Genomic DNA, 15,266 nt, shown 5'->3' with positions numbered 1-15,266 from the left:
TTTCCAAAGTATCTGATGAAGCAGCTCCTTGTCCCCCAACCCCGACCGAAGCACAGCATGAATGACTTTGGGCAATGACAAACAATATCACACTCCCACCAATCAGCCTGGATAATTACCATATTTAATCATTAAGCATGTGGTCTAAATTTGTGTTCAGCATTTCTGTTGAATTCTGGGGGACATCCAAGGGTGACTTGTGTATGAGGGTTAGGTTGACTAGCCAGCTCTCAAAATTTGAGTGAAAGAAATCTTTCACTTCTTTCCATCCTAAGAGTTCCAGCCTCTCACAATAGAACCCAAGATATCTACTAACAAGAGAAACAAGATTCCTCCAGTATTGTTTTATTCCATTGCTCTGGGGCAGCTAGGTATTTAAAACAAACAAGAAAACACATCAAAAAGAGAGGGGCTACTCGCTCTGTTGTAGAAGAGTTACACATTTTCTTTTTTTTTTTTTTTTTTGTGAGTTATGTATTTTCTGACTCTTCTTTCTGAAATGTAGGATATTCAAACATAGGATATTCAGTTCTTTTACTGCTCAATCTCTTGTTGCTTCTCTGCTGTGGTCTGTGGGGGACCAGACACAATATGTGTGCCCTAGAAAACACCTGTAGGAGGGTAAAGAAGACCTTGTCCAAGGATACACCAATGACAGGCAGTGGATATTGGAAAATAAAGATACAGGTCAACCTGACTTCTTCCAGTCCTTCCCAGCTATAGTACCAGCACTTTTGCAATTCTGGTTTCCCAAAAAATACCATCCAGGGCGTAAACTATATGTGTTGTTGTAGCTGGCACGTCCTGGAGTTAAGCTGAGCTCTCATAAATGTGATTGTTTGTGTGTATGGGTGACACCTGGCAGTGTGGAACTATTTTGTGCTTCACTTGGCTTAACATTTGCTTTTCCTTCCCAGCAGTGCCTGGAACATAGAGAGGCAGAATAGATATTTGTTAAAGCAGTAAATCAAGAGGGAGATTGGTATCATTCCCTTGTGTGCTAAGAGGCCCAAGGTACTTTTAACTCTAAGCCCCACCTGTTTTAGCCTGCCCCTTACTCCTGTTTGTTAGAATAGAGGTGTTAACTACTTTCTTAGCTTCCTCATAAAGAGAGACATTTTAGTTGGTTTAGGCCAAGAGTCATAGCATTAACAGAGAGGAGCGGGGACTCCAGAGCCCCAACTTTTCTGGAGTAGTATCCCTGAACACCATTTAATTGCTGTGTGACCTTGAACAAGACACTTAGCCTTCTGTGCTTCAGTTTCCTCATCTGTAAAATGGACATAATACAAGTTCCAATATCATACAATTGCAGTAAGGATAAAGTAGTTAACATTTTAAAGTGCTAGAACGATGCTAGTTCATAACAAGTGCCATATAAATGTGTATGAAATAAATCAAATGCTATTTCTAAGAAAGGGTAATACTAATTCATAGATGGCAAATACAATTCAGCGTTAAGAGTGAACTTATATTCATTGGCAGGAGATATCTGAAACCATGTGAGGAAGGAGTCCAAACTCACGACTGGGCTGAGGTGAAAAGTAGAACCTGGTGATTGATGAATGTCTGCCATGGATTCTGACAGAGGAAATGGGAAGACGTGTGCCCTGTTTCCGCTATTGCTGTTATGCATATGATTTTTGCAACCTAACATATTCCAAGAACCCAACGAAATGGGTCACAAGACTAGAAAGCTTGAATAAATATTTTTTGAGAACACTTACGTGGCAGATACTATTCGAAGTGTCAAAATAAAAAGATTAATAAGGCAACCACCGCTTTCAAAGTATTTACAGACCAGAAGGAGAAATGGACCTGCAAATTCTCAGATAAATACTGAGTGTAAACAGAACTTTGAGAGCACAAGGAGGTGGCAACTAATATACTCCAGTGTGGGAGCGAGACAAAAGAATCTTAGGGGGACCCCACTTTCTCATATAAAAGATCATGTGCTACTCCAATTTCCCTCATGTTGTATTCAACTATACAAATGTACAAAATATATGAAACAGTGTTTTTCAGGCATTAAACAACAATCAGCATGGAACTGTGATCCCAGAGAGAAGAAAAACAAACAAGGTGATTTTTGCAACTGTTTAAACCTAATGTCTGCAAGCAGATCCAGGTCAAAGCACTAGGAGGAGCCTGGTTGTATTTTTGAGTGGAGGAGATAGAGATTGGAGTCAAAAAAGGCCAAAGCAGCTAGAATTATAGGTCCACGTATGAGTAAAAGGGGAGCTTCACAGAGAGAAAGCTAAGGTCTGCAAAGGGCCACCTTGAGTCTATGGCTGAATACTTCTGTGCTCACAAATTGTAAAATACATTCAAGTATGTAAAAGAAAGCATAAGCATGACAAGGAGAAAAACAGAAGATACATACAAAGTACACAAATTTAAATTCTAGTGATAAAGTAAATTATCTGAATAAAAATTACTTGGGACTGGTTAATAGACATCTTTAACTTATCAGAGTTTACCTTCAAATAATATCACACCTTTTCACGTACAGTGTAAGAATCTTGCAAGAGTATACTTCTAACCCTTCATCTTCATGTATTATTACTGTATACTGCTACATAGATAATAAACTCCACAATTCACTGCTATTTTCTTCTTTTAAGAATCAAGTATCTTTTAAAGAAACTTAAGAACAAGAAAAGAAATTTCTTTTATATTTACACAAGTATTTATTATTTGGGGCACTAATTATTCCTTTTTGTGGGTCCTTACAACCTATCTGGCATAATTTGCCTTATGCTTAGATAAGTGTTTGTTTTTCTTAAGATTTCTTTTAATGCTTCTCTTCAGTGATGAATTATCTCAGATTTTGTCTTAAAGTCTGTATTTTGCCTTCGTTTTCAAGAGGTATTTTCTCTGGATATAAAATTCTGAGTTGACATATTTGACTCCCATCACTTTAAAGATGTCTTTCCATTGTTTAATGGCCTGCATAGTTTCAAGTGAGAAATATGCTGTCATTCTTTTTTTGTTTCTCTGTACAAAATGTCTTTTCTCTCTGACCACTTTTTAAAATGTCTCCTTATCATATGTGTTCAGAAAATCTGATTATGATATGCCCTCTTGTGCTTTTTTCTCTTTTTTTTTTTTTAATATTTCTTCTGTTTAGGATCCACTGACCTTCTTGGATCTGTGGATTTTTTTTTTCATCAATTAAAATAAATTTTCAGGCCTTTACTTTAAAATATTATTTCTTCACTCCCTACATTCCACCCTTACAGTTTGGTCTTTTTGGTCTTTTTTCCTCTGTGTGTTTATTGTCAATAGTTTCTATTGCTAGTACATCAAAGTCCCTGATCTTTTTTTTTCTTATGATGTCTACTTTGTTCAGTAATTGTAGAACAATTAAACAAAAAATGAAAATATAAAGTATTTGAACTTTTTAATTTTTTAATCTAATTTGTTTTTGTAGAACACTCCATCCAATAGCAGAAAACATATTATTTTTAAGTGCACATATAAGATTCACCAAGCTAGACCACACTTGGGACCATAAACAAAACTCAATGAAGTTTGAAAGATTAAAATCATACAAAGTGTGTCACCTGACAATACTAAAGGTAAATTAAAAATCAGTAAAAGAGATTCCTAAAAAGTTTCCAAATACTGGAAAAAAATTTTAAACCCATTAAAAAGTTACAAAAATATTTAACTAAATTAAATTTAAAATATACATTATATCAAAACCTGTAGGAAGCAGCTAATAAAATGTCTAGAGGAAGATTTATTGCATTACATTCTTCTATTAGAAAATTGAAAACTCTCTAAATCAATTATTTAAGCTTACTCATAAAGAAATTTGAAAAGAAAGGATAATTAAAAGCCAAAGTAAGCAGAAGAATTGAAAATACAAGGTAACGAAATAGAAAACAAACCAAAAAAATCTGTATAGAAAATTCAATAACATAAAAAGCTAGAGGTTTTTTAAAAAGATCAATAAAACTGATAAACTTCCAATGAGAAAGTAAAAAAATAGACAAAAATTATCATCGTGACAGAAAGAATATTGCTACAGTTTCTACATGATTTAAAAGCTTAATCAGAGACTGTAATGAGCAATTTAACGCCAATAAACTTGACAACTTAAATGAAATGAGAAAATTCCTGAAAGATGCAAACTGCCAAAGCTCACTCAGAAAGAAACAGATACACTGAAAAGCTCTAGATGTATTGAAAAAAATTGAGGTTAAAATCCTCCCACAAAGGAAACTCCAGTTCCAGAGGTCTTCATCGGTGAATCTACCAAACATTTAAAGAAGCAATGAAGCAATTCTACAGAAATTCTTCTGGAAAAAAGAAGAGGCAAGAACACTTTCCATCCCATTTTATAAAGCTAGTGCTGCCTTGATATTAGAACCAGAGAAAGATATTACAAGAGAACTCTAGGCTAATTTTCTAAGAAACACAGTGGCAAAAATCCTTCAAAAATTTCTAAAAATTGGATTTGATAAATGAAAAAGTATCATGACTAATTTTGGCTTATCTGAGGAATCAAAGATTAAATTGACATTAAAAAAATCAACTTGATTCACCATATCAACAGACTAAAAGAAGAACTATATGTTCATTTTAATGAATGCAGCAAAAGAATTTAACAAAATTCAGTGTCTGTTTAAATTAAAAACTCTCAGTAAACTGGGAACAAAGGATAACTTCTTCAGTCTAAAAAAGAGCATATACCTAATGTCACACTTTTAAAAAGTTGAAAGCTTTCCCCTTTCAAGGTAAGAATGCTTTCACCACTTGTATTCACCATTGTACTAGAAGACTTTGTCAGTGCAATAATGCAAGAAACAGAAAAAAAAGACATCAAACTGGAAAGAAAGAAGTAAAACTGCCTTTATTCAGAGATGATATGATTGTATTTGTACAAAATCCTAAAGACTCTTTTAAAAAAGAATCCACAAAGAAGCTAGAAGAACTAATAAATAAGTTTAGCAAGGTCATAAGATAAAATATCAATATAAAAATTCAATCCTATTCCCACATCCTGGTAACTGGAATTGGAATTGAAAAATAAAATGGAAATTGGAAAATAAAACGGAATTGAAAAACAAAATAAAGTAAAAACTACAATAGTGTCAAAAACATAGAATACCTAGAGATAAACTTACAAAGCATGAGCAAAATCCTTTATTTGTGGATTACATACCATAAATGTGAGACATTTAAAAAGGTCTCAACAAATACAGAAACATATCATGTTTATGGATCGAAGGTCTCAACAATGCTAAGACGTGAATTCTGCCAAAATTGATACAATCAAATTGTTCACCACAATCTCAGTCAAAATCCTAAACTTTAAAAATTTTAAGTTTCCAAAGTTTTAAAAATAAGAACAAAGTTGTAAGCCTTATGCTACCCTATTTAACAATTTCCTTTAAGTGTGGTATTGGCATAATTTAGACATCTAAGTCTGTACTACAAAATAGAGAAGTCCAGTAATAAACCTACACATATATGGCTAGTTAATTTTGGCAAGGATGATGATGTAATTAAAACAGGAAAAGGATCATTTTCCTTAACAAATGGTGCTGGAAGAACTGGATGTGTATGTGCTAGCCAGCCTGCAAGATGTCCCCCAACAATCTTTGCTCCTAGGTATTCAGATCCTTGTGTAGTGTCCTCCCATTGAATTGGAGCAGATTTATGTGACCAATAGAATATAGAACTGAGAGAATATGACGGCTAATCAGGAGTGGCCCTCACAATATGGAAATCAGACCATTTTTCTCCCTTGTTCAAAGTATTTCAATAGCTTTCTGTCTCACCCAATCCAATTTGAAGTCCTCACCTTGGCTTAATAACACCTTTGATGAATACTTCTCTGACTCCTTCTTCCACCCCTCTCTCCCTTACGTTGTCAGCACGTGGCCTTCACTGTTGCTTGAATCTGCCTTGACCTTGAAATCAGCATTGTTTGTCCCCTCACTTGACTCTGATCTCAGATTACATAAATGTCCCATTAACAGGGAGTTCATCACGACTACATGTCCAAAATAACCCAGCCCCCAAAATTCTGAACACTGTATTGCTTATCTTTGCAGCACATATCGCCACGTGACACACAGCACGTCTACATGTTTGCTGACTTATGCTGTTGCCTCCTCTTTCCACTCCACACACTGGAAAGTAAGATCCATCCAAGTGGCAACTTTGTTCTATTCGTATAATCCCCAAAGCCTAGAAAAACACCTAGAACGTGATAGGAGCTCATGAAATATGTTGAATGCATAAACAAACTTCTGTACTTTATCAGACTGGGAAAACAGGAACATGAGAAGTCAAAATGAGGCCAAAATTCAAAAGAGGAGAAATTGCAAAAGGAAAAGAAAATGGGGGCAAAAAATGGGGGTTTATCACAAGATCATGGCAGCTCCAAAGAGTGTTTCAAAGCTCACAGTCTGGGTCAGCTAATGAGAGGGCACTAAAGAAATATTCCAGGGTTAAGCTGAGAGAGAAAGTTTACAACTATCTAAGCAACTCTGCTTGCAGGTACACGGTCAGGTTGAGCAGACTCTCAAAACAGAAAACAAATAAAATAGTGCAGGAATAGCTTTGGTACTACCTGAAGAAACAGTAATTACTCTAAAACGGACTAATTTCTGGGTTACCATGAGAAGAAGGTGAGTTATGTGAAAGAGAAAGTTAACTGAGGTAAAATGGGGACTTGGGGGCAGATTATGTTCTGATCATGGCAAATTTTTTTTTTAAAAAAAGATCTTAAAATTCACAATTCAAGAAGCCATCCTCAGCTCTGCTTCCTCTATCACCTTTCTTCCTGAAGCCCTTCTGACTTCTTTTCCCACCAATGTAGGGCAGAGGCACCATGCAGGTACCTTGGATGAAGTGGAGACTGTTGTTTCCCAAAATCCATTTTCCCCCTCTTCCCTTTCATTGAGGAACCCTCTGGGTTTCACCTCGGCACCTGACCACCCAACCATAGACTACAATGCTTTGTCCCAGTCGATGCTAGGGATGGATCTGTGACTGATTTCACAACAGTGGGATTCCAGTGGAACTGACCTGTCCAAATCCTTTGTTATCATCTTAGGCATACCCACCATGCACTGGCCATTTCCTGTAGTCTGGAGCATAGCAATGCCACCTGGCCAGTCTGCATCCCTAGATGACTTTGTGGAGGAAAACCTTCGTATCTACCCTGGTCTGTTTAACAAGAGAGAAATGAATCTTCTCTTTAGGTCCCTTTGCTACAATTATGTAGCTGGCATCCTAAATACTGCACTGGTGCAATGGTATAGAGGAAAAGGTATAGAATCTAGAGTCAGAAATTCCCTAGTTCACAGCCCACACCTGCTACTCACCAGGCAAGCATTTCCAAACCTTGTTTCTGCAAAATGAAAGAGTGATAATAAAACCTGCCTTGCAAGGGGTTGCATGTTTACAACTTTAGAGACACCAATAGTGTCTCATCCTTGGTATCCACTCAGTAAAGTGCTAGACTTATTATTATTATTATTATTATTATTATTATTATGGAGTTTTGCCCTTTGCTGCCCAGGCTGGAGGGTGGTGGCACGATCTCAGCTCACTGCAATCGCCACCTCCTGAGTTCAAGCCATTCTCCTGTCTCAGCCTCCCAAGTAGTTGGGATTACAGGCACCCGCCCCCATACCTGACTAATTTTTGTATTTTTAGTAGAGGTGGGGTTTCACCATGTTGGCCAGGCTGGTCTCGAACTTCTGACCCTAGGTGATCCACCCACCTTGGCCTCCCAAAGTGCTGGGATTACAGGCGTGAGCCACCGTGCCCGGCCTAGACTTAATGATATTGGCCACACACAAATGCCTACCAGAGTGACAGCATGTCAGGAAAGGAAGGGATAAAGGAGAAGAGAGGCAGCAAGGTCTTTGGGTCTACCTGCCCAGCTTGCCCCTACCCTCTTTCCTGAGTTCTGAAGGAGTGGCATGCACCACTACGTATTTTATGCCAGATGAAGACATCCTCATAGGCTAGGATGGGAAGTCTTCGTGGCTTCCCTTGGCCCTCTCCAGTTTTCTTAATCTTACTTAAGTGAAGTCATTTTCCATCCCCAATCAATCACTTCACAGAAGCCCCGGTGACAATGCACTGCATCCTGCTCTCAGTCACGTGCTTTCCCTTTAGCTGGAAAAGCTAAAAAGTGAAGACAAAGCAATACCTCCATGATCCTCCAAAAAGGGTTTCTGTGGTTTTAAAACCCTCAGTGAGGAAATGCCTGAAAATAACTTCTCAGCTGGAACAAGACCAGTGCCGCGCAAGTCCTCCAAAAATCCCTGGGGACGGTTTCCCTCCTCCTCTTTCTAACTCTCCCTTTTTAAAAAATCTGTGCTTCAGATTTGCAACTTTCGCATCAACTGTGGAAATCTCCGACAAACACGGGCAAAAAAAAAAAAAAAAGTCTTCCCAGATATGATGTACTGTAATGTTTACCATTTTAAAAGAGTCACTTCTTAGCCTGCTGCACAGTAAATAACCCATTTGTTTCACTCAAATCACTTCACATAATAAAGGACTTGTGTAAATTCAGCAGGAGTTCTGTCATCCCTAGGTGATGAGTTGGCATTGGAGGATTTATCTCTACCATCCACCAGTATGAAAAGCTGGTGCTGCGCTTTTTAACACGACGAAAACAGTGAGAAAGTTGCAGTTCTGGTTTGTGAATTCATCAAGAGCTGACTTCATGAAATCTTAATGAACAGATTCAAGCAAGGACTGGGAATAACTCATTCAGGCAAACAAAAATGCATTAATGCAACATTAAGCTCAAGAAATATAAACCTACAGAGCCTAAAAATTTAGTCAATGCAGGTGAAATAAATAGTATCTTTTTGTATATGCATATTTATGCATAGCAAGAGACAGAGACAGAAAGACAGAGAAAGAGAGAGAAAGAGCAAGCACACAAATATCTATAACTCAGGATACAATGATGTAACGTTGCCCAATGAAACTTTCAGTAATGATGGGTTAATAACCTCAGGTCAAAAGCCGCCCTTGGACTTGCTCCAAAAAATGCTGTCAGCAAGGGAGAATTTGACCCAGCATTACACTGAGAATTCCTGAAAACTGAATTTACTCCAATATCTGAAGGCACAGATACATAACAGGTTGGAGGTGCCCAATTTGTGTTTTCTTCCTGGCTAAAGATGTTTTTCTTTGCTAAAAAGCCTAACTCCCATCTGCCTTTCTCTGCCAGTGTCTCTGGGGAGTGCTCTGTTGACAGTGATGGTCTTCAGGAGCCCACCCTTTCAACTGGAATTCACAGACAGGATACACCGAAGTCTGGGTGCAGTTTTCAGCAAAAACAGGGGCAGGGGTGATGGTGAAACCTTGCCAATAACAGTGAAATCATGGCGGGCTCTGAGGTTCAACAAATATTTATGGAATGTTTTTTCCGTATGCCAGATGATCATTTCCTTACCTCAACACTATGAAGTTTCACTACCCTTGTCTCTTTCCGGGATGAAGGAGCCAAGATTGAGTGAGGGGAGGTGCTACCATGGTGCTCAGCTTATGAGCTGGTAGCCAAGACGTCACCTTCCTCCAGCCTGACCACCTGCTTTTCACTTATCCATGTTGCATTATGTAAATTTTGTCCAATTCTGCTATCCACATGCAAGTCCCCACTGTGCCAAGACATGCGGTTCCTTCCTTTGGTGCCAGCTGTGAAGTAGCCAAGGCCTAGAGTTGAGAGTGAAATGCAAAGGGCAGTGTCCCCAAAGAATTCATTAGAGTTGCAAGGAGGACTAGAATAGGGCAGGTCTTGTTTCTCCATCCATATGCACCAGGCTGATACAGTTCCTTTCTCTGAGCTGCTCCCATACCCACTGGAAATCAGGCTAAGCAGTGAGCTGGCACAAGCTGCTTTTTAAATAAAAGTGCTTCACACCCAGGACATCTCAAAACGATAGCAAATGGACCCAGAGCCGAAGAGATAACAGTTGGACTATTTGAACTAATGGTCGTTTTAGCTGCCTATAAACATTTTATTATTAATTCCATAAATGGTTAATATGAAACCCTTTATAATGCTTTCATTTAGGACTTGGTAAAATCATCCACTTGTTAGGTATATAACTGGGAAAATTGCAATACAAATATAAGTGATCATCATATTTTGGTCACATGTGGTTAATTTTTCTTAGATAAAACACCGAGGAACCCAATATGGAAATGTCAAAATTGCCTCGGAGTGAAAAACTCAATTTGAATATTTATGTACATGCTCCAAGTTGAGGCAATCCAACAAACTGTTTAATAAAGACAAAAGGATTCAGCTGTTTGTGCACTTTAATTTGCAAAACAAAGAACATCACATAAATGTGATTTAGTTATATTATTACACACTTTAATTTATTATTCATGCATTTTATTTTCTATAACCAAAACAATAAGACATGTGTTGCAAAATATCAGCATTGCCACAATTCAAATCCCTTACAGGAAAACTTTGGTTAACCAGGACACAGTCAAGCTAGGAGGCCAGATGTACCAAGGGTGTGTGTAGATGCACAGACGTGTGACTACAAGAGAGAAAGAGGAGATATTTTTAATCAGTAAAGGTAAAAATAAAAGAAAATAGGCCAGCATGCAGAAAATCTTTAACTCTCTTGGCAAAGTGCTCCCACAAGCTATTTTCCTGTTTGATGTGCTTGTTCATCATCTCTACCCCCAGTTGAATGTACACTTTGGAAAGTGAGGCCTTCTTGCTTTTGTCTCTACTGTTTCCCCCTTGACTACTGCAGTGTCTGCCTCTTGTGGTGCTCAGGTCATTCAGTTGCATGAAGGTGTGGATGAGCAGTCTCTCCAGCTCAGTGTATACCACAGACTTAGGATCCGCATGGCCAGTAAGAAATGACATCATCATGATCCCAGGCCCCCATTGACCCAAAGACACATTTGTAATCTGATTGTTTGCTTGGTTTTCTTAATTGTAGCAAAATATACATAACACAAAATGTGCCATTTGAATCATTTTTCAGTACGTAGTTCAGGGGTTTTAAGCACATATTCGATGTTGTGTTACTATCTCCATCATCCATCTCCAGAACTTTTTCATTTTGCAAAATGGAAACTCTGTACCCATGAAAGATAGCTCCCCAATTCCCCTTCCCCTCAGTCCCAGCATTCAACATTCTACTTTCTGTATTTGTGATTTTGATTATGTTAAGTTCCTCATAAGAGTGGACTCACGACCGGGCGCGTTGGCTCACGCCTGTAATCCCAGCACTTTGGGAGGCTGAGGTGGGTGGATCACGAGGTCAGAAGATCGAGACCATCCTGGCTAACATGGTGAAACCCCGTCTCTACTAAAAATACAAAAAAAATTAGCCAGGTGTGATGGCAGGCGCTTGTAGTCCCAGTTACTACGGAGGCTGAGGCAGAAGAATGGCGGGAACCCAGGAGGTGGAGCTTGCAGTGAGATGAGATCGGGCCACTGCATTCCAGCCTGGGCAACAGAGCGAGACTCCGTCTCAAAAAAAAAAAAAAAAAGAGTGGACTTATATAATATGTGTTCTTTTGTGACAGGTTTATTTCATTTAGCGTGATGTCCTCAAATTTCACCCATGTTGCAGCAAGTGTCAGAATTTCCTTCTTTGTTGCGGCTGAATAAATATTCCACTAAATGCATATACCACGTTTTGTTTACCCACTCACCCATCAAAGACCACCTGGGTCACATTTGGTTTTGATGACATGTACTGTCTAGGATTTTTTGCTTAGGTTGTTTTATTCTGTTTAATTCATTTGGAATGTCTTTAGATAAGGCACATCTTCTCCAATTTTTCACTCTCACTCCCTCTCTCCTGACTCCTCACCCAGCTTAATCATTTACTCCTTCTTTCCATGCCTTTCTATGAAGATTAAATTTTGCTGATTATATTCTACTTGCTAAGGTAGAAATAGGAATAATACATATTAGAAGTCAAGAATTAAACCAGGGAAGAAGTTTCTACTTAACTTCTATTTAGTAATTTTGGTAAACCTTAAAGTAAAACATCTATTCCTTGAGCACTTCAGACATTTGAGGTTTTACTCAGTACATTTGAGGGGCATTTTCCTCTGATTACTTAATCCTAAATCATTTTATACAATTCCAGTATGATCAGACTGGCGTGTTTGTGCACCTAGCATATTCTGACTTAAATTGGGTAGGTTGTCTGAATTCCTTCTTTTCATTCATTCATTCAATAAATGTTTATTGAGTGTCTATAACTTGTAAGACTTTGTACTGTTAGGTTGGTGCAAAAGTAATTGTACCAACCTAATAGCTTTGCAGATACAAGCATTAGCAAAAATTACATAGCTTTGGCCCTTGTGAGCACACTCTCGAGAGGCACCAATATTGAGCAAAGAGTACTTAAAGTAATGTAACATTCCAGCATGAAAACATACTAGGTCAATTCCAAACAGTGAAAGGAGTATGGTGCTACTTTAGCAAATAGCAGGGAAATCTGATGTAGTCCCAAATGTGAGTGTGTGGTGTGTGTTGGGGAGGGCGGTGGTGAACTGGAAGTGAGTGTTCTGTCAGTCTGACAATGTATACGAAGTCATCAAGGAGAGAAGTAATGGAATAGATAAACTCATTTCCTTTCCTTCCCATTCATTCATTCATTCATTCATTCATTTAGACAGTCAGTCAGTCAATCAATTTTATTGATCATCTACTATGTGCCTGGCATAGTGTTAGGCACTAGGGGTATAATGATGAACAAGACACACATGGCCCTTACCTATATGGAGCTTACATCCTAGTGGAGAAAAACAATAAAACACAAGTACAGAAACAAAAAGACAAGAAAAAAAATGGCAAATATTGTAGGAGCTATGAAAGAAACCAACTAAGGCTTAAATAGAGAATAACATGGTGGGGGAACCACTTTAAGTAGGGTGGTCAGGTAAGACTTCATTGAGAAGGGAACATTTAAATGGAGTCTGAACAGATTATACAATAAAATGGAAGGAAAAGCATTGTGACCAAAAGAAATAGCATAAGCAAAGCAAGGGATGAATTTGGAAAACCCCTGGCTGAAAAACAATGTGAGATTTGGGACTTGGGCAGTTGTTTCCCAGGCCTTGGCAATGAGTTTAGGATTTTGGTTGGGTGTTCATTTATTTTCAGGCTTTTGTTTCTTTTTGACATAATTAGAGAAGTGACAAGATCTGAACTCTGCCATAGGAAGACTGCTTTCGCTGCTTTGTGGAGCATGAATTAGGGACGCCGTTTAGGTGCAGCCCAAGTGAGGGATGGTGGTGTCTTGACCTCTGCATTTTCATTGCTTTGTTTTCTTTGGAATCCACCTCCCTCATTCCCCACTAGGATGTAAGCGCCTTGAAAGGGAAGTACTTCTGCCTGATTTTGTTCATGGCCATACACCAAGGGCCTGACAGTGCCTGGAATGCAGGAGGTGGCACTGAATAATGGTCTTAACCTGCTTACCTTTACACATCAAGATCCCTACCAGGGTAAATTTACTGAAACAGTGTCTGTGGTGGGGTTCTTACCATTTTCACTTAGCTTGAGAATTCTCAGCGAGCATGCCAGCAGTCTCACTCTACTTTCAAGCGAAGATTTAGTATCTGGAAGCAGCGGTAAGATTGCAGATTGCGAAGGCTTCATTACCTTTACAAAACAGACTACAGGGCATTTACTTGTGTGCTCTGAAATATTATCATAAAACTAAACCACACTTGTCAAAACAAACAAGCAAAGTAAATTCCCGGAGGCATTATAGCCTCAATAGCAATTGCATTATTTTTACAAGCTAATTCATAAAACCAAATAATTCATAATGGTGCACCCCTTCATAAATGTGAATGTGTGAGACCCTATAGCATGAATACATCAATGCAGATGTGTAAATAACTATACTGATCCCTCAATAAAAGTGTTTTATTCTCATCACTATTGGATAAATATGCCACTGGAATAATTTACTTCTTTTCCCTCTTGAAATAATATTTCTAAAGGTAAAAATTTAGATTCAGAAAATTGTTTAAAACTAAGTTTGATTAGAGTCTGCCAAACTTCAAAAGAGGAAAATGGATGATAACTAATAATCATAACAGTAATAATATGAAAGCATTTGGTATGCAAAGCTCATGACTTCACCTACTTCAGCCAATTAGTCACCTGAACGTTTCCAATTATTCGCGTGTGTTGGCATTGTGCAAATAAAACATCTGAATGACTGACTGCATTTTTCTTTTCTCATTCGGAGGCTTTTTATTCAAAGCTATTGCAACTTTTAGAGGAGAAGCAGTGCTTTTAAAGGGTACTTTCGCACAACATGCTTTGATTTGATTTATCATCAGAGTAAAAATACCTATTAGTCATTTAGTTCATCTCTCTCCACAACTCTGACTTCTTGCTTTATATATGGCACAGGACAGGTAAATCTCACAGGTACTAACATAAAATAATACTTAATATGCATATGATCCTTCCAGTTTCAAATACCCTTTCATAGTCCAAATTGAGTAAATATAAAAAGAGCCATTTTTTAGATCCAGCTGGAGTCTTCCAGAAAATGATACTTCATATATACATTATGTGGAAAAGTAAATGCATTGTAAAACATGAAAATGTATATCCTGATATTCATTAAATGCCTACAGGATCATAGTTCCAGCTGCAGTTGACCACAGATTCTTACCTGAAATCACTCACTGGCATTATAAGAGTTTGTATCATGAAAGTGTCCAGTTAGAGCCGGGCGCAGTGGCTCAAGCCTGTAATCCCAGCACTTTGGGAGGCCGAGACGGGCGGATCACGAGGTCAGGAGGTCGAGACCATCCTGGCTAACACGGTGAAACCCCGTCTCTACTAAAAATACAAAAACTTAGCCGGGCGAGGTGGCGGGCGCCTGTAGTCCAAGCTACTCGGGAGGCTGAGGCAGGAGAATGGCGTGAACCCGGGAGGCGGAGCTTGCAGTGAGCTGAGATCCCGCCACTGCACTCCAGCCTGGGTGACAGAGCGAGACTCCGTCTCAAAAAAAAAAAAAAAAAAAAAAAAAGAAAGAAAGTGTCCAGTTAGAACTAACAGCAACTTTGTTTTCAGGGTTTAATCATAACTGCATGTTTGCATGCAGTGGGTATAATAGACCTTATGTCTTAATAGTTGTGAAACATTTGCTTCCTTTGGAAGGTAGATTGGTATTTTCAGTGGAAATGATCATACACTTATTAAGAGCTAGTAGGAAGCTTTGGATTGCCTAAAATACAGTATAAAATGTCTTGAG

At 38.4% G+C, this 15,266-nt stretch overlaps 1 long non-coding RNA gene across 2 annotated transcripts in view; it reads right to left on the bottom strand.

Moving 5' to 3' along the window:
* Positions 1 to 7,704: 7,704 nt before the first annotated feature.
* The window catches only part of LOC110743142, a 104,458-nt gene continuing 96,896 nt past the window's right edge, over positions 7,705 to 15,266 (bottom strand). For both annotated transcript variants that reach the window (XR_002521697.2, XR_002521696.2), the window contains 2 exons: positions 13,531 to 13,648; positions 7,705 to 10,547 (listed from right to left, as the gene is read on the bottom strand). This is a non-coding gene — a long non-coding RNA (uncharacterized LOC110743142). The remainder of the gene's footprint in view (positions 10,548 to 13,530; positions 13,649 to 15,266) is intronic.

The sequence above is a fragment of the Papio anubis genome, chromosome 6, assembly GCF_008728515.1.
Source record: "Papio anubis isolate 15944 chromosome 6, Panubis1.0, whole genome shotgun sequence".
Classification (NCBI taxonomy): Eukaryota; Metazoa; Chordata; class Mammalia; order Primates; family Cercopithecidae; genus Papio; species Papio anubis.
This window is presented reverse-complemented; position numbering and strand designations above follow the sequence as displayed.